At 44.8% G+C, this 19,645-nt stretch overlaps 1 protein-coding gene across 4 annotated transcripts in view; it reads right to left on the reverse strand.

Moving 5' to 3' along the window:
• SVIL (supervillin) overlaps positions 1 to 19,645 on the reverse strand; it is a 239,797-nt gene that overhangs the window by 155,398 nt on the left and 64,754 nt on the right. For 2 of the 4 annotated variants that reach the window (XM_082386365.1, XM_082386362.1), the window contains exons 3-4: positions 19,537 to 19,638; positions 8,583 to 8,682 (exon numbers count right to left, since the gene is read on the reverse strand). The gene's annotated coding sequence lies outside the window, so the exon portion shown is untranslated. The remainder of the gene's footprint in view (positions 1 to 8,582; positions 8,683 to 19,536; positions 19,639 to 19,645) is intronic. The other 2 variants (XM_082386363.1, XM_082386378.1) reach the window with 1 other exon arrangement.

Consider the following 19,645-nt stretch of genomic DNA (forward strand, 5'->3'; position numbering starts at 1 on the left):
AAATGCCCATCGACAGACGCATGGATAAAGAAGATGTGGCACATATATACAATGGAATATTACTCAGCCATATAAAGGAACGAAATTGGGTCATTTGTAGAGATGTGGATGAATCTAGAGACTGTCATACAGAGTGAAGGAAGTCAGACAGAGAAAAACAAATATCACATATTAACGCATATATGTGGAACCTAGAAAAATGGTTACAGATGAACCAGTCTGCAGGGCAGAAATTGAGACACAGATGTAGAGAACAAACGTATGGACACCAAGGGGGGAAAGTAGCAGGGGGGATGGCGGTGTGATGAATTAGGAGATTGGGATTGACATGTATACACTGATGTGTATAAAATGGATGACTAATAAGAACCTGCTGTATAAAAAATAAATAAAATAAAATTCAAAAAAAAATTAAATAAAATTAAAAAAAAAAAAAGACAATTTGTCCAAGCCACATTTTCTACTCACCTCAAGCAGACAAGCAAAACTTCACAGTCACTTCCTAATCTCTGTCCTGGCCCTCACCTTATTTTCCCTTTGACCAATTTTGCTTTCTACTCCTTTTTAATTTTATTTGATCTTGTTTTATATATTTATATAAGCTGCTTTAAATTCTTCCTGGAGCAAGCAGGGTAAAAAAAAATAAAAACTTAGGTGAAACAGTTGACTATCTGGGTCTTTCTTTTAAGAAAAGATAACACTGTTACTGCAACAATGCAGGGTTTTTTGTTTTTTGTTTTTTTCCTAAAAAAGATTCAGTCCCACAAAAGAAACATCTAACTTTTGGACGCCTCTGAGGTTACTGGTCCCTGCAGCATCAAACTGGCCCAGCTCAATGCACTGGGATCTAGTAGAATAATTCTCCTAGGCTGCTTCTTTCATACTTGCTTCTTGTCTTTGTTCAAAGTCCAGTTCATTCTACCTGTGCAATCTGTTTAAATACTTTCCTCCATTCTTCTTTTTTTTTTTTTGGTTATATCCTGAAATCAGGAAACTCTTGTCATACACACTTCTTCCCAAAAACTTGACAGTAATCAGAACTGATATGCATGTGAGTAGATTTAATGATATACCCATGAAGAAAATGGAACATCACATTTTATAAATTAAGAACTAGACTTAGACCTCTCCAAGATATTTGATAAGTAACTATTTCTCATTTGCTATTATTTAATACTAGTAGTATAATAACCACATGGTAGTCTACCATTCTTTCTAGTGACTTCATTGTATCAGCTTCAGTATGACTTTTAATCTGGCTTTTGTGGGCTAATCTAGAAACCATGACTACTTACGATATTGATCTCAAGAGAAACTACATTCTATGGTACCTGTTTTATAATAATGACAATGAACATGTGGAAACCAAAATTAAAACACAATGTTTTTTACAATCATGACAAAAAAACCGTTAGACATAAACTTAACTAAACATATACAGGATCTGTATGCTGAAAATTATAAAAGGCTGATAAAAGACATCCAAGGAGACCTAAATAAACAAATAACACATACACTGTGTTCATGGGTTGGAACAGTCAACATAGTAAAGATGTCAATTCTCCCCAAAACGATCTATAGATTTAATGCAGTTTCTATCAACATGCCCAGAAGGATTTTTGGTAGATAAAGACAAGCTTATTCTAAAATTTATAGGAAGAGGCGCAGGGCTTAGAATAGCTAGAACAATCTTGAAAAAGAAGAATAAAGTGAGAGTAATCAATGTATCCCACGTTAAGGCTTACTATAAAGCTATAATAATGGAATAGAATACAGAACCCTGAAATATACCACACAAATATACCCAACAGATTTTTGACATAAGGAGCCATTTCAACAAACGGTGCTGGAGCAGATGCACAGACATAGACAAAAAAAAAAAAAAAAAACAACAAAAACCCAAACAAGACAAAACAAAAAAACCAAAAACCCTTAGATCTAATTCTTACAACTTATACAAAAATTAACCAAAGTGAATCACAAAATTAAGTGTAAAATATAAAACTATGATACTTTTAGGGAAAAAAATAGAAGAAAATCTTCAGGACCTAGACAAAGTTCTTGGACTTGACCCCAAAAGCACAACCCGTAAAAAATGACAAAGTAGACTCATCGAAATGTAAAACTTCTGCTTTGCAAAAGACCATGTTAAGAGGATGAAAAGATATGCTAGGGAGTGGGAGAGAATATTTGCAAGTTATATATCTGAAAAAGGACAACTACACAGAACATAGGAAGAGCTCTCAAAATTCAACAGCAAAAAACCCCCATGTAACAGTCCAATTAGAAAATAGGCAAAAGATATGAAGAGACATTTCACCAAAGATGAAGGATAGGTGGCAAATAAGCACATGAAAAGATGTTCAACACCGTTAGCCATTAGAGAAATACAAATTAAAACAACAGTGAGATATCCCTACACACCTATCAGAATGGCAAAAATGAAAACAATAGTGACCAAACCAAACGCTGGCTGGGAGAAGCTGGACCACACATCGCTGGTGGGAATAGAAAATGGCACGGCTACTCTGGGAAACAGTTTGGCAGTTTCTTCAAAAACTAAACCTGCCAAAGCAAACTACCAAATGGCCTAGCAACTGCACTCCTGGATATTTATTCCAGAGAAATGGAAACTTATTTTCATACTAAATCCTGAATACAAATGTTCACAGTAGCTTTATCTGCAATAACCAAAACCTGGAAACAAGCCAGATGTCTTCGATGGATGAACAGTTTAATAAACTTGGTGCACCCATACCGTGGAAGGCCGCTCAGCAATAAATTGGAACAATCTATTGATACATGCAGCACCCGGATGAATATCCAGGGAACTGTGCTGAGTGAAAGAATGCCACTCCCCGAAGTTTAGATGCTGTGTGACTGCACTTACACCACATTCCTGAAAGAGAACATCGTAGACGTGGAAGGCACATCAGAAGTTAGGGATGGGGTTACGGGGCTATGAGAGGACAGCATGAGGGATCCTTCTCCTGTTCTACTGACTGCATCAAAGCCAACATCCTGGGGCTTCCCTGGTGGCGCAGTGGTTGAGAATCTGCCTGCCAATGCAGGGCACACGGGTTCGAGCCCTGGTCTGGGAAGATCCCACATGCCACGGAGCAACTGGGCCCGTGAGCCACAATTACTGAGCCTGCGCGTCTGGAGCCTGTGCTCCGCAACAAGAGAGGCCGCGATAGTGAGAGGCCCGTGCACCGCGATGAAGAGTGGCCTCCGCTTGCCGCAACTAGAGAAAGCCCTCGCACAGAAATGAAGACCCAACACAGCCAAAAATAAATTAAAAAAAAAAAAAGCCAATATCCCGGTGATGATGTCGTTTTCTAGTTCTGCCAGATGTTACCATTGGGGGAAAATGGGTAAAAGGTACACAGGCTCCCTCTGTAGCAAGTCTTATAACCGCATCTGAATCTATAATTATCTCAAAATTAAAAGTCTAAACACTAAAAAAAAATCTACTTCAAGTGAAACTTCCAAATGCAACCCATCTGTAACTGGGTTACTTACCATAATTGTACTTTGAGTAAATCTATGTAGATTTGCCTGTCATCAACGCCATCTTAAGAAATCCGAATTGGAAATGTTTCTTTTCCCCTACAAGAAAGGAAGTCATGGCCCCGAAGTAAAATATTTGATACAGAGTAAGAAACGGAAAGCACTGCTTTCCAATTAAACATGTTTATTTGGCAGGTTGTCTGGGTACTGAAAAGAGCATCTCTGACGCCAGAGCCAATCAAAGAACAGGATCCCTCCCCTTCATTTTCCGCAGTTCAATCCACCGCCAAACATGATCGACACTTGAGAAACAGTAAGAAAACAACTCTTTAGAAAGGGAGGAGACCAGGTCATCTCAAGATTTCATCCTACTACAAATACAGCAAACAGGTTTTTCAACTCTAGAGTTCTACAGTGTTGGAGGTGTCATTCTTGAAAATAAAAGGACAAGATCAAAGTTGGGCCTTCCAAGTGCTGGGACAGGTCGTCTGAGGGTGCTTCAGTATCCTCTGTCCTCTCAGATGCTATAACATGAAACTTAGATCCGAACATCCTGAACTGGCCCTCCTGGGGGTCCAACTGACTCACGCTGGCCTTTTGTGTTAGAAAGGATCAGATCTGGGGAAGGCCACGGCAGACATGAGATGAAGCTTCTCTTCGGTTCACCGAAGGGGGGGAGCCCAAGCCCAGGAATATCCACGCTCCCGCCTCTCTCACCTCCGCCCCCAAGTTCCTCCAGCCCCCCTCCGCCTCCAAGCCCATGCCCACCTTCTTTCTTTCTCCCCCTCACTCATCATCCATGACCGCTGTCTCCCCGCCGCCCCAGAACCCACGTGCTCCCGCATCAGGTTTACAATTGGATTCCAGCTCCCTCCGCACCCCAGGACCTGCTCCCCCACCACGGACCCCGCCAGTGGACTTGGCCTCTGGCCGTTAGCGTCTGACACTCCCTGACCGTTTGCACCGGCACGAGGTCTCCACCCCTCCCAGAGCGAGTTCTGCCGCGATCCTGCTGTCTCGTGGTGACGCGCGCTCCTGTTCTCCTGGCTGCGCTGGGCCCTCACCTTGCAGCCGTGACCACACCTCGCTGCCCGGGGTCCTCCCCGCCCGCCCTCCGCCATCCCTGCTCTCAAGGGCCTCTTGCCAGGACTGCTGCAAGGGCCTCCACGGCTCTTCCCTCCTCCACCGACACCTCCCCAAATCCATCCTGCCCCCGCTTTCCAGACGCGTCTCATCCGCCCTCCCACGCAGCCGTGCCCGCGGGTCTCAGCGCCCCCCCCCCCCGTCCCTTCCCACTGACGGAGGCTCACGTGACAAGCTTTTGGAAGTGCTGTTCTTGAGTAGCAAATGTAAGCACGTTCCTGTAAAAGAGTCACTTTCACCCTCTCGTGTGTAGATACTCATCAGGAGAGGGGAAAAGGGACCAGGTTACCAATAAATACTTGGGCAACTGCATTTGCCCCAGAGATGATCTCACACGGACCGAGATCTGTGGTGACTGACTTCTATGGACGTATGGCTGAGGGTGGTGTGACGATTAGAAAGGGTTTTCATGTCTTGCGTTATTGCTAACCTCACATTTGGATACACCCAGGAGGCTGGGACACGTGTGGGTATCAGGCGGCATCCGTGTGCTGGTGACAAACAGAGGGTGAGAACGGCCGGCCTGGTGGGTAAAGTCCAAAGTCCCTACTACCTCTGTGACCTGGCCCCTTCCCACCTCGTCAGCCATACGGCCCACCAACCCTCCCCCAGCAGGTGACCATGAGAAACCACACTGACCAGGGCTGCTGGGTCCAGGCTGGTCTCAGAACGCCTTCCCTCCCTTGTCACTTGGAAAACCCCTCATCATCCTTTCCCGATGAGCCCTTCCTGACATGGTCTGTGATTTCCAACCTCTAGACTGTTCGTGTCCACAGGGCAGGGGCTCCAATCTGTCTCTGAAGCCACAGAACCCAGCAGGGTCCGCCACTCCACACACGCAATAAATGTCTGGGACACGCCCTCAGATCTCTGTTTCCCATTTTAATTCAGCGACTGTTACATGCGCCTCTTTCTTCCAGGTGTGACTAATCAAGTCTTAATTTCCCTCTGAGGTTAGAAAGTGACAAGAGTGACAAAGGGGCTCCTCAGTTTATAAGCAGAAAGTGAAGTAAGTGGAGCCACTCACATGCTTTTGGGCAGAAGCCTCACTTTCCAGCTTTCCCTCCGTGAAGCCCCTACTTCCGAAGGAAGGAGGATGTCAGGGCATCGCCCAGAACGGTCAGTGCAGGGAGAGCAAGACAACAGAGCTCTCTGCCGAACTGCAAAGTGCTCCCGCCTCCTGCAAGGTCGTGCTTTCTGCAAGGCAATGACCTTGAGCAATCAAGAGACCTATTGGTTTAAGCCACTCATCTCCAGGGCATGAAAACACTAAGCACCGGGATCTGAATTCTGTCCTCATTTCTGCTATGATGGCACCAGACTTGGAATAATTTTCCTTTTCTCCATAAACTTGGGAGCCGGACTCGGAATCATTTTCTTTTTCTTTTTCTCCATAAACTTGGGATTTTGACATCTGCGAGTGAAGACCAGAACATACCTGATCGTCTCCTAACACCTACACTAATACACCCCTGTGAGTCTGAGCTTGGGCTGCCTGCACCATGGACGAATACATGTTACCGCTGGGTAGACTTAAAGAAAGCAAAAGGGGGGATATTATCGTTGGTTAACAATATTTTTCAACCAATAAATCACCCTCCCCCAGACAGTCTAAATCAATCAATCAATGTCTCTCTCTCTGCCTATCTGTCTCTCCCTCTCAAAGCTTAGGGAGAACTTCAGTGGTTTGGATGACAGTATTTCGAGCTCCAAGGTCACGTGTAGGTCACTGGCTTGAACACCAGATGCGCAAGCCAACTCTTCTCTCCCAGGCTGCTGCTGCAAGAGCGATGGGTGGAGAAGACCACTCAGCACGAACAGAACTGCTGGCCTCGTGGTCCAGATGCAGCGTGCGTCTGCCAGGGAGGGAGCTTGGCCCGTGTGCCACGAGTTCTGGCCGCAGGGAGGGGATACAGCCTCTCACAGGGCTGGGCCAGCATTACATTCCTGGACGCCACGCTGAGTCTTGAGAGTAACGGGAGAGGTACAAAGTGTGACATGCTCCATTTAGGCTGCTCTGGATCTAAAAGTATGGGGTTGCTGTGAATTCATCGCATGGCAGAAACGCAGAGGTGGCTTCTCAAGTGGGAACACGGGCTTGGAGGGCTCCAGCCGGTGGAGGGAGGCACTCGGGCACGGGAGCAGACCCAGACGCTTGATCCTTTCCACGAGGGGTTGACATCACAAAGCTTAGCGCCAAAAGTGGTTCCCTTGGCTGACCCCAAACACCAAGAGGGGACAGACAGCCCTGACTCCTGCGTGAAAACACAAAGCTCCCGCGGTCCCCCTGGGGCGCTGTGTAAAGGTGCCTCTCTGTGCGCCGAGATGCACGAAGGAGAGCCAGGAGCAAACTCCAGACCTCAGACGTGCGCTGGGGACGGGAAGGACGGGGGCGCTTTCTCTGCAGACACCGTCTCGCAGCCTCGACACAGGCCGACACCCCGCGCGGCCTTGGGTGGGAGCACAGCGCGTGCAGCCTCCCCATCGATGGGCTTCCGTTATCACGCTCATTCTCTCCTTCTTTTCCGCCAGAAACACAATTCTAAGTGATGGCTGCACACTTGGGCCAACCCACAAGAGCCTAATAATCCTGTAATAAAGTGGGACCACAGTACCGATAATTCTCTAAAACCGAACCACTACGCGCTGTAGCTTCAAATGTGTCTGCGGCTCCCACTGCGGATCCTGAACGCCAGCTCCCTGGCAGCACATGGGGTGACTTCCTCCCCTGAGGCTGAGGCAGAGACTCCTGTTTGGGGGCCGGGGCTACAAAGCTGAGAAGGAGGGCACCGTCTGGACAGGTAAGCGCGGGAGAACGGGGTGAGAAGGGGGCGTCCACGGCGCAGGCAGCACGGGGGTGGAGGGCTGCGCTCAGGAGGGGGAGGAACCTCTGGGGCAGACAGAGGATGCTGAAAGCTGAAAAGTTGCAAGACAAGAAAAGAAAGGAAAGATATGGGGAATCCGTTGATTAGGCTCCGAAACACTGACTTCATTTTCTGATAATTCTCATTTCACGGCTCCAGGTGAAAACTTGGTCTCAGTCCAGAGGCCAAAAAACTGCTGCTCTAGGTTGACTCCCATGGTCCCATTTGGTTCTAAAAACCTGAGATTCTGTGATTCTGAGGCCAAGCACTGTGTCACAGTCACCAAAGAAAAATGGAGAGAATTAAGAGAAAGAAGAAAAGAAGAGTGCAATACGGATGATGGAAAGGGGTCCAAGGAGAGAGAAAGTGTGTGAACGCCGGGCCTTCCGGAGTGAGAAGCACTAAGGAGACAGCAGGGCAGGAAATAAAAACACAGGATCACCCCTCAGCTCCCCCTAATAGAGACTCAGTCTAGAGCGGATGACGCCTTCAAAGACCCTGAAGTTATCTGCTGGACCTGTTATGCAGCGTGGACTCCTTATTAGCATGTACGGGGAATTCCCTTCGGAGGCTCTACTGGAAACATCTGGTAACCTCATCAGTGGGACCGAGAGCGTGCCCTGCATCGTGAAGAGTGAAGAGAGGAAATACATCCGCAAATACATCCTCAAAGGACGACACTTATTTAGGAGTCCTTCCAGGTTCTCCTAAGTCCTTGGCTCGGCTTGATTCCGCTTACATTCCCACCCCAGCGCCCTGAGAACGTGAATTCCAAGAGGACAGAGATTTTTGTCTGTTTTGTAGACGGTTGTTAATTTCCAGTGCCCGCAACAGTGCCTAAGACATAGTAAATGTTCCATAAATGTTCCCTGGAGGAAAGGAATGAATAATACCTATTTTACAGGGAGAGCACCCAGACAGAGTTTTTTTTAAAAGTAAAAAATTTTTTTCTTTACCCCCTTCCCCATTACTCTCTCTGCAGCCCCCAGTCTGGGATCACGATCCCCGCTGGCTTTGGGAAGACCGTCCCACAAGCCTGAATTAGTTTACCTTCTTTCCACATACCTCTTTGGGGAAGATTTTCCTCCTTAGACAGGGACTAATTGCAGTGCCGAGCTCCGGTGCATTCTGATCTTTCAGCATCGCTTATGCAAATCCACGGCACCTGGACCAGCGCAGGGAGGGAAGCGAATTGCGTGATGAACCTGGACGGCAGGATCGATTTCCAGAGTCTGGCTCCTAACAGGGCCCTCCCTAAACGTTTTCTGATGCTGGCCAAGTGGGCAAGCTCAGGCCTTTCTCCCCAGAAACACGATCCTGCTTTCTATACCGACAAGTATTAATTCAAATCCCTAGTGGGCAGTCCAGGATATGGAAATTACAGTCATCTAATCTTGTAGAGGAAGAAGTATGAACCATCATTACACGGTCTGACAAAGAGCTAAGTGATTAATCCCAGGTTGCACAGAGGCTGGGGTCCACGGCGACGGCTCCCTGTGGGCTACCCACCAAACAGTGGGACCCAGCGGCAAACACCAGATAGGCAACCTCACGCCTTTCACCCCAAGGGAGCATCAAGGAACAAAGGGCCATGTTCTCAGGACCACGCTGCAAAGCTCTTGATTCTTTGGAAAACTCTGACTGTGCGGCCAGAGGAGTGAGAGAATCTGGGGCTCAAAAACCTTGTCTCTCTTCTGACTCTGGTGTCACACGCTTAAGCTCTGAGGTTTACTTTTAAGTAGGAACTGGGAGGCTTGCGGAATAATGGCGTCTCAGAAAGTGACCAGAAACTCCAATCCTCTCCAGGGAAAACAAAAGAATATGCTTAGGAAAAGATACCGCCACCAACCAGGATGTGCTCTTCACCACATCACAGAAACCTACCGCTCTGAAGGAAGGTCTTGACCTTTTCCTGAAACTTGCAAAAAGAACACTGAAGCTCCTCAGCCCCCATCAAGAAACCATAGCCCCAGGCGCACTGGGAAACTTGGTCAGGGCGCCCACAGCCCTGAACCATCACTCAGCTTGGCGCTTTTTTCCCTCCACTTTTTCTCTTGCACAGCTGTGTTCAATTTTCTGTCCTTGGGGTTTTTAAAGGAACATTTATTCTAGGGCCAGGATTCTCCAGTTTTATGGTTATACAACTCCCTCTCAGGGCCAAAGAATGTTTGAAAAGCCTTAAACCCAGCACAGAGAGTTAGTAAAAGCATCCAAACGAAAGTGAAATGAAAAGTCAAGACTTGTTCCAATTTCGATTCAACCTCTTACTTGATTGCGCTGTACCTTCTGTTTGCCCTTCAAGACATTTGCTACCTATTTTTTATCAAAATATAAGTGTGTGTGTGTGTGTGTGTGTGTGTGTGTGTGTGTGTGTGTGTGTGCAGGTAAGGAACAGAGAAGTCCAAAGGTGTATTTATATTCTTCCACGGTTACTGTTTCCTGTTCGATGGTAAATTTTATTTTAAATAAGACCTCCATCTTCAATTGGTTTGAATAAAAGATCACAAAGAAAGATTCCTTGAGGATTTTTAAGGGCTTGTTTGTTTTTCCTAGTTAGACAGCCAAACAGTACTAGGGTTTTGGTAGTAGGATAGCAGTTTAAAAAAAAAAAAAACAAACCCTAGTTTTTACTTAAATGGTGAAACTAGTGGCATTGTTAGTTGAAACGCCCTAAGTACATTATCAACATCCAAAAGCACAGACCCCCACACACACGCACCAACAAAACAGCATGGGGCTCCCACCGGCCCATGAAATGCTCTCCAGGCTTCTAAGTGCAGCCAAACGGAGTTATTTCAGAACGCCCAGAAGTCTCTTACTCGTCCATTTCTCTTCTCTCTTCCTGTCACCTAGATTCCCACATCTCAAAGAAATCTGCCCAAAGGCTCTGTCTAATACAGGCTCATGAACATCACTCTTTTTTTGCCCCCTGGAGTCTCCCAAAGGCCATACGCCTGCTTCATACACACTCCCCTCGATCTGACAGACAAAGCAAAGTTCAGGCTCTGGGGCCTGAGGTTTGTGGCACAGCACACAGCACCCACATGAGAGGCCTGGCTGCAGCCCAAGGCAAACAAAATGATTTTGAGAAACAAAGTAATATGCACAGACCCACCCTGGAGCAGAGAAAATTGAATCAGTTTTCCACCATGGAAGGATCTGAAAAGCTGTCAGTAGCACCTGCTAAATACAGCCCTAGTCTCTGAAAACGATTAGCAGATACTGTAAACTAACCTTGCGACCGGATCATGATGAGAGACAGAGGCAGGCTTCTCTCAAGGGGCCGACGTGAGCAGAGCACATGATACCTTTCCCTTTCGACCACCTTCTCTTGCTCTTTTAAGATCAAGATATCAAAAGTGCCCTTTAGCACGGCCTTATAGGCAAAACGACGGGTTAATGTTCAAATGATTCCTCCCAGATAACCAGACTCTAATTCTCCCATGATTGGAAGTTGCCAGAAGTTAGTAAAAATCTCTAAACCTAGGGCAGAGGACAGCTGAAAAAAGCAGATTCTGAAGTCAGGGTTTCTTTGAAGTCTGTAATTTCCTCAAGTAGGATACATTTCTAATAGCATTTTCTCATAATAATAAATTAAAAACCTTGTGGATCTGTGCTCTAGAACAAAGATGCTTCTTTCAGAATAAGAATGTTTTCATGAAAGTAATACAGAAAAATTCTTCCCTCAAAATCTCCAAACACATGCTCCCTACATGTACAAGGAAACACAACCAAACAACAATAAACACACAAAAATAATTTTTCAAACCACATATACAAGAAAAAAAAAATCTTTACAAGAAGGCTCTAAGCAGGGCTTGAAAAATCAGGATGTTTTCTAACATCATGCCAAGCCAGTTAGAACACACTGAGTTTTAAAAATAAGGTTTTACGATAGCCCACTTACATTCCACATAAGAAAAGGAAGAAATGTGAGCTGAGAACAGTCAGATACAACTTTAAAAATCTGACTCACTCAAGTGTGTAGGCACGCACACATGCGTGTGTGCACACACACACACACCCCTTGTAAAAGAGAAAACAAACACCACTTGGGCTCATCCAAAATGTGCAGTCTTTAATCATGCTCTCATGATGTTTACCCAAAACATCCAATGCACTTTATAGCCTAAGGAGCAGTCCAAGTTCTCAACAGAAGGTTGTTACTTGAAGGACCATGTGTCTTAAAGAGCCATTTTCACACAATCTAAATGAATAAAGAAGCATGGGGGAAAGAATGCACTGATACAAATGGTAAGACCCATAGTCATCGCACCTTCGAGGCTTATGAAATGCATCCACCTTGAGCGTTTGTATGTGTGCCTTTTGAGAAAGTCACCCCTGTTCCCTCCACCTCGCTTCAAGGACCCGCTGTCGTCTCGGGGCCCCAGTGCTGGGATCCACTGATGTCTGAAGAGATGCAAGGCAGTGATGTAGGTACAGGCAGGACTTCACTTTAGAGAGACCTGCACCGCATCTAAAAGCCTGTGGAGGGCTTCCCTGGTGGAGCAGTGGTTGAGAATCTGCCTGCCAATGCAGGGGACACGGGTTCGAGCCCTGGTCTGGGAAGATCCCACGTGCCGCGGAGCAGCTGGGCCCGTGAGCCACAATTACTGAGCCTGTGTGTCTGGAGCTTGTGCTCCGCAACGAGAGGCCGCGATAGTGAGAGGCCCGCGCACCGCGATGAAGAGTGGCCCCCACTTGCCGCAACTAGAGAAAGCCGTCGCACAGAAGCGAAGACCCAACACAGCCATAAATAAATAAATAAATAAATAACATTAAAAGCCTGTGGAATGTCTTTTCTCCTTAATCTGATTTCAAATGAAGATTTTATTTATTTATCTTTAATTTTAAAAACTTTTTATTGAAGTATAGTTGGTTTACAATGTTGTGTTAGTTTTTGGTGTATAGCCAAGTGATTCAGTGTTTTATATATAAATATTTGTATTCTTTTTCAGATTCTTTTCCATTATAGGTTGTTACAAGATATTGAATATAGTTTCCTGTGCTACACAGTAGGTCCTTGTTGGTAATCTATTTTATATATAGTAGTGTGTATATGTTAATCCCAAACTCCTAATTTATCCCTTCCCTCCACCTTTCCCCTTTGGTAATCATAAGTTTGTTTTAATTAATTAATTAATTAATTAACTAATTAATTTATGGCCACTTTGGGTCTTCATTGCTGCACACAGGCTTTCTCTAGCTGTGTCGAGCGGGGGCTACTCTTCATTGCGTTGCGCGGGCTTCTCATTGCAGTGGCTTCTCTAGTTGCGGAGCACGGGCTCTAGGCACGCGGGCTTCAGTAGTTGTGGCATATGGGCTTCAGTAGTTGTGGCTCGCGGGCTCTAGAGTGCAGGCTCAGTAGTTGTGGTGCACAGGCTTAGTTGTTCCACGGCATGTGGGATCTTCCCAGACCAGGGCTCGAACCCGTGTCCCCTGCATTGGCAGGCGGATTCTTAACCACTGCGCCATCAGGGAAGCCCACAAGTTTGTATTCCATGTCTGTGAGTCTGTTTCTGTTTTGTAACTAAGTTCCTTTGTATCATTTTTAAAGGTTCCACATATAAACGATATCATATTATATTTGTCTTTCTCTGTATTACTTACTTCACTTAGTATGATAATCTCTAGGTCCATCCATGTTGCTGCAAATGGCATTACTTCATTCTTTTTTTTTTTTTTTAAAGTGATCACCCATACACCATTGTCTATATTGAACACATTTAATTTTGCTGTATTTGTTTTTGTCTCATATTTTGCTGAAACACTTTAAATTTTTATTTATTTATTTATTTATTTTTGGCTGTGTTGGGTCCTCGTTTCTGCGCGAGGGCTTTCTCTAGTTGCGGTGCGTGGGGGCCACTCTTCATCGCGGTGCGCGGGCCTCTCACTATCGTGGCCTCTCTTGTTGTGGAGCACAGGCTCCAGTCGCGCAGGCTCAGTAGTTGTGGCTCACGGGCCCAGTTGCTCCGCAGCATGTGGGATCCTCCCAGACCAGGGCTTGAACCCGTGTCCCCTGCATTGGCAGGCGGATTCTCAACCACTGCGCCACCAGGGAAGCCCCGCAGGAGGATTCTTAACCACTGCGCCACCAGGGAAGCCCCGCAGGAGGATTCTTAACCACTGCGCCACCAGGGAAGCCCCGCAGGAGGATTCTTAACCACTGCGCCACCAGGGAAGCCCCGCAGGAGGATTCTTAACCACTGCGCCACCAGGGAAGCCCCGCAGGAGGATTCTTAACCACTGCGCCACCAGGGAAGCCCCGCATTCTTTTTTATGGCTGAGTAATATTCCATTGCATGTATGTACCACATCGCCTTTACCGATTCATCTGTCGATGGACACTTAGGTTGTTTCCATGTCCTGGCTGTTGTAAATAGTGCTGCTATGAGCATCGGCCTCACTAGAAACACTTGCCTCACTGCCTGTACTGCTCTTATGCATAGCCCTCCTCAATCCACTCTGGCCTGGGGTTCCCACTACCGAGCTACCCTCGTCAAGGCCACCCGAGCTCGGGGACCCCGCACTCTCCCCCTTCCTGCCCGGCTGCCTGTCGTCCACCCCACCCCCTCCCGAGCCTCATTAACAATCTCTCTCTCTCCTCTCTCTGTTATCCTCTCCATGGATCAATCTACTACCTACATTCTGTCTCCAGTCAGAACCGCTCCTCGGAGTTCCAGCCTCACATTCAACTGTTGACTGAACACCTCTGTTTGGATGTTCAACAGGTACCTCAAACTTAATTATGTCCACGACAGAACTCTCAATTCTCAAAGCTGGCCCTCCTCATTAAAGAACAAATAAAGAAAGAACAGAAAAGAAAAATGAAACCAAGAAATCCCTCCTCCCCCAGTCTTTCCTCTCCTCAGAAGTTGCCAGAATTTGGGAGTCATGCCTCCTGCCCCCCTTGTCCTCACTCCCCGAATCTCATCCATCACCGAGTGCTGACAGCCGTACCTCCAAGACACATCCCTTTCTCTTATGATATACAACAGCTTTATTGATATATAATTCATACGCCATGCAACTCACCAATTTAAAGTGTACACGTCAATGGCTTGTAGTATATCCATGGAGCTGTACGACCATTATCAAATCAGTTTTAGACATTTTCATCACCCCCAAAGGAAACCACACACCCATCAGCAGTCATTCTCAATTTCCCCTTAAACAATCCAGTCCTAGGCAAACATTAATCTACTTTATGTCTCTGTAGATTTGCCTGTTCTGGAAATTTCATATAAATGGAATCATACAACACATGGTCATTTGTGTCTGGCTTCTTTCAGCGAGCATATTTCCAATATTCACCTATGCTGTAGGATGTATCACTATTCCATTCCTCTTTATAATCAAATAACATCCTATCATATGAATATACAATGTTTTATTTGTTCACCAGTTAATAGACATTCGGGTTGTTTCTATTCTTTGGCAATTGTGAATAATACTGCTAGGAGATGCAAACTATTATATATAGGATGGATAAACAACAAGGTCCTACTGTACAGCACAGGGAACTATATTCAATATTCTGTGACAAACCATCCTGGAAAAGAATATGAAAAAGAATATATATAGGTATAACCGAATCACCTTTCTTTATAGCAGAAATTAACACAACATTGTTAATCAACTAGACTTCAATAAAATTAAAAAAAATAAAACTGCTATGAAAAGTTTTTATATAGAAAAATGTTTTCATTTCTCTTGGGTGTACACCTAGGAGTGGATATGCCAGGTCATAAGGTAAACTCTATGTTTAACTATGTTAGGAACTGCCCGACTGTTTTCCAAAGCAGCTGCTTGGGAAAGAGTCTGCATTCCTACCAGCCGTGTACGAGAGTTCGAATTTCTCCTTATCCTCACCAACACTTGTTACTATCCATCTTTCATAGAGGGTTATGAAGTGCTATCTCACTGTGGGTTCGATTTGCATTTCCATGATGGCTGGTGATGTTGAAAATCTTCTAATGTGCTTACTGGCCATTTACATATCTTCTTTGCCTATTTCAGATCTTTACCTATTTTTGAATTAGGTTATTTTTTATTTTTTTTTTAATAAATTCATTTATTTTTTATTTAGTTTATTTTTGGCTGCGTTGGGTCTTCATTGCTGCGCGTGGGCTTTCTCTAGTTGTGGCGAGAGGGGGCTACTCTTGTTGCAGTGTGTGGGCTTCTTATTGCGGTGGCTTCTCTTGTTGTGGAGCACGGGCTCTAGGCAAGCAGGCTCAGTTGTGGCTCGCGGGCTCAGTAGTTGTGGCTCGCGGGCTCTAGAGTGCAGGCTCAGTAGTTGTGGCGCACGGGCTTAGTTGCTCTGTGGCATGTGGGATCTTCCTGGACCAGGGCTTGAACCCGTGTCCCCTGCACTGGCAGGCGGATTCTTAACCACCGTGCCACCAGGGAAGCCCGAGGTTATCTTTTTATTATTGAGTTGTCAGAGGTCTTATATATTCTAGATACAAGTCTAGAATACATGATTTGCAAATATTTTTTCTCATTCTGTAGGTTGTCTTTTCACTCTCTTATTGGTGTCTTTTAATACGCAATTTTTTTTTAATTTTTTTAAATTTATATTTATTTATTTATTTTTGGCTGTGTTGGGTCTTCGTTTCTGTGCGAGGGCTTTCTCCAGTTGCGGCAAGCGGGGGCCGCTCTTCATCGCGGTGCGCGGACCTCTCACCATCGCGGCCTCTCTTGTTGCGGAGCACAGGCTCCAGACGCGCAGGCTCAGTAATTGTGGCTCACAGGCCTAGCTGCTCCACGGCATGTGGGATCTTCCCAGACCAGGGCTCGAACCCGTGTCCCCTGCATTGGCAGGCAGATTCTCAACCACTGCGCCACCAGGGAAGCCCCACAAAATTTTTTAATTTTGTTGAAGTCCAATTTATTTTTCTGTTGTCACTTGTACTTTTGGTGTTATACCTTGAAAAATCACTGCATAACCCAAGGTCATGAAGATGAACACCCATGTTGTCTTCTAAGAGTGTTACAGTTTTAGCTCTTATATTTAAGCCTTTGATCCATTTTGAGTTAATTTTTGTATATAGTGTAAGGTGGGGTCCAACTTCATTCTTTTGCATGTTGATATCCAGTTGTCCTAGAACATTTGTTGAAGAGACTATTTGCCAGTGAATTGTCTTGGCACGTTTGTCAAAAATCAATTACCATAAATGTAGGAGTTTATTTCTGGTCTATCAATTCTATTCCAAAAATCTATATGTCTATCCTTATGCCAGAACCACTGTCTTAATTACTGTATTAAGTTTTGAAATCAGGAAGGGTGAGTCTTCCTTCCAAGTCTGCTCTTTTTTAAGATTGTTCTGGGTATTCTGGCTCCCTTAAATTTCTATATGAATTTTAGGGTCAGTTTGTCGATTTCTACAAGGAATCCATCTAAGATTTGGAGAGAGACTGCATTGAATCTATAGATCAATTTAGGGAGTATTGCCATTTTAATGATAGTAAGTTTTCTGATTCGTGAACATGGGATGTTCTTCCATTTATTTGGCATTTTCTTTAATTTTGTTCAACATTTTACAGTTTTAAGAGCATGTTTTATACTTATTTAACTACATTTATTCCTAAGTACAGGCACACCTTGTTTTATTGTGCTTCACTTTATTGCACTTTGCAGATATTGCCTTTCATACAAAGTGAAGGTTTGTTGGCAACCCTGCGTTGAGCAAGTCTATTGTCACCATTTTTCCAACAGCATTTGCTCACTTTGTGTCTCTGTGTCACATTTTGTAATTCTCACAATATTTCAAACTTTTTCATTGTTCCATTTGTTATTGTGATCTGTGATCAGTGATCTTTAATGTTACTATTGAGAAAAGATTATGACTTGCTGAAGGCTCAGATGATGGTACTTTTTAGCAGTAAAGCATTTTTTAATTAAGGCATGTACATTGTTCCTTTAGACCTGATACCACTGCATACTTAATAGACTACAGACAGTGTAAACATAACTTGTATACGCACCGGGAACCCAAAATATTTGTGTGACTCGCTTTATCGTGATACTCACTTTACTGCGGGGGTCTGGAACCAAACCTGCAATATCTCCGAGGTATGCTTGTGTTTCATTCTTTTTCATGCTATTGTAAAAGGAATTATTTTCTTAATTTCATTTCAGATTGTTTGTTCTAAGTGTACAGCATTACAGTTGATTTTTGTATATTGATCTTGTATCCTGCAACCTTTCTGAATGTTTCTATTAGTCCTAACAGTTTAGTGGATTCCTTAGGGTTTTCCATACCCGAGATCATGTCACCTGCAAGCAGAGACAGTTTCACTTCGTTCTCTCCAATCCAGAAGCCTTTCGTATTCTTCACTAACTGCCCTGGCTAGACCTCCCAGGAGAATACTGAGTAGAGGTAATGAGGGCGGGCATCCTCGTCTTGATCCTCATCTTAGGGGGAAAGCTTTCGGTCCACAATTAAGTATGATGTTAGCTGTGGGGTTTTCATAGGTGCTCTTTTTAGGCTGAAGATGTTTCCTTCGATTCCTAGTCTGTTGTTGTTTCATTTATTTATTTACTTATTTATTTATTTTGGCTGTGCTGGGTCTTAGTTGCAGCATGCAGGATCTTTAGTTGTGCCATGTGGGATCTAGTTCCCTGACCAGGGATCGAACCCAGTCCCCCTGCATTGGGAGCGCAGAGTCTTAGCCACTGGACCACTAGGGAAGTCCCTAGTTTTTTTGTTTTTTTATCTTAAAGAGGTATTGGAATTTCTCAAATTCCAAATTTGTTTGCATAACAAATTTCCAAATTTCTCTGCATGAGACATACCCGTGTGCAATTGTGTTTGCCTCTGTATTCTCTCCCTATACCATCTCCACAGCTCAGTATCGCTCATCTTTCCAGGTCTGTACTTCAGGGCAGTGCTGGACCGCCCTATTCAAAGTTCCCATTCACCGCTATCTCCTCCCAAGTCAGCCCTCACACGCCTTCAACGCACTCAGTCATTATTGTTCTAAGTACAGATTTGCTCACATTTGCATAAGGTTTAGTATTTGCCAGCGTGAATGCATCATTTTAATACTCACAACAACCTTACTAGGTAGATGCTATTGACACAATTTCACAGATGTTGAAATTGAACGAGAGGTTAAGTGTCTTGTTCAAAGTCATGCAGTTTATAAGTGGCAGACTCAGGATTCAAACTCAGGGCCCATCACTCCTGAGACCATTCTCTTAAACCTCTGGCTGTCGTGCCTATCAATAATTGCTCTCACTTGCTTCTTACCATATTTTCTATCTAGACACAAGCATCCATCTCTTTATCGCTGTACTTTTAACATCTAACACGAGCGGGGCAGGTGTTAATAAATACTTAATGAACAAATGAACACCGGACTTAGGATGCCCTCTAAGAAGAGTTCCACAGGACTCTGGTGAGCCCTGACAACTACACACGTCCATGGAGAGTCACGAGGCTCATCCACTTCTGAGACCCTTCAGGAAGGAAGGTTAACTTTAACGTTTCTCAAACTCACTGGAGCACAGACCCATCTTCATAGCCCTGCCTCCACTGCATTAACAGTCTAGAGAAGTGTGTTCCATGGAACACACTTTGAGAAACCCTGCCCCAGAGTGGCAGGGCAGATAGCACGGTCCCTAGAAAGGTGTTTCTGTTCCCTTCCGTGCCTGGCTCTGCCCTCCTCTAAAAAGTCTAACTTGGAGTCCCTGAAAGCTCTGTCATGACCACAGTTCAGTTCAAAAAGAAAACCCCAGTGTATTAAGCTTTGCTTTGCTTTCACACATTGGAACACGTGGCTACTAAGGAGATAGAAAGATTTTTCCAACTTGTCAGATGGCTCTCCCCTCTGGATGCTGGTGGTCCCATAACTTATCACTGAGGAACCTTTAATTTTCTCAGACCTCTGGTTTGTTGAAAGTGATTTAAACAAATTCATCCTTCACAATGTCCTTTAACCTGTTCTCAGAATTGCAGCCAAAACCAATGATGTGTCAACCACAGAACAGTTACATTTTTTTCTAAATACTTACCGTAATGCTGATGTTTAAATCATGGCTTCTGATAGAGAAGGACTTCAAAACTCTCCCTGTCTCAGCTCTCCCAGTCTTCTAGCTCATCTACTCCAACTCTTCCTGCAAA

The sequence above is a fragment of the Balaenoptera borealis genome (assembly GCF_965194805.1).
Source record: "Balaenoptera borealis genome assembly, chromosome: 3".
Lineage (NCBI taxonomy): Eukaryota > Metazoa > Chordata > Mammalia > Artiodactyla > Balaenopteridae > Balaenoptera > Balaenoptera borealis.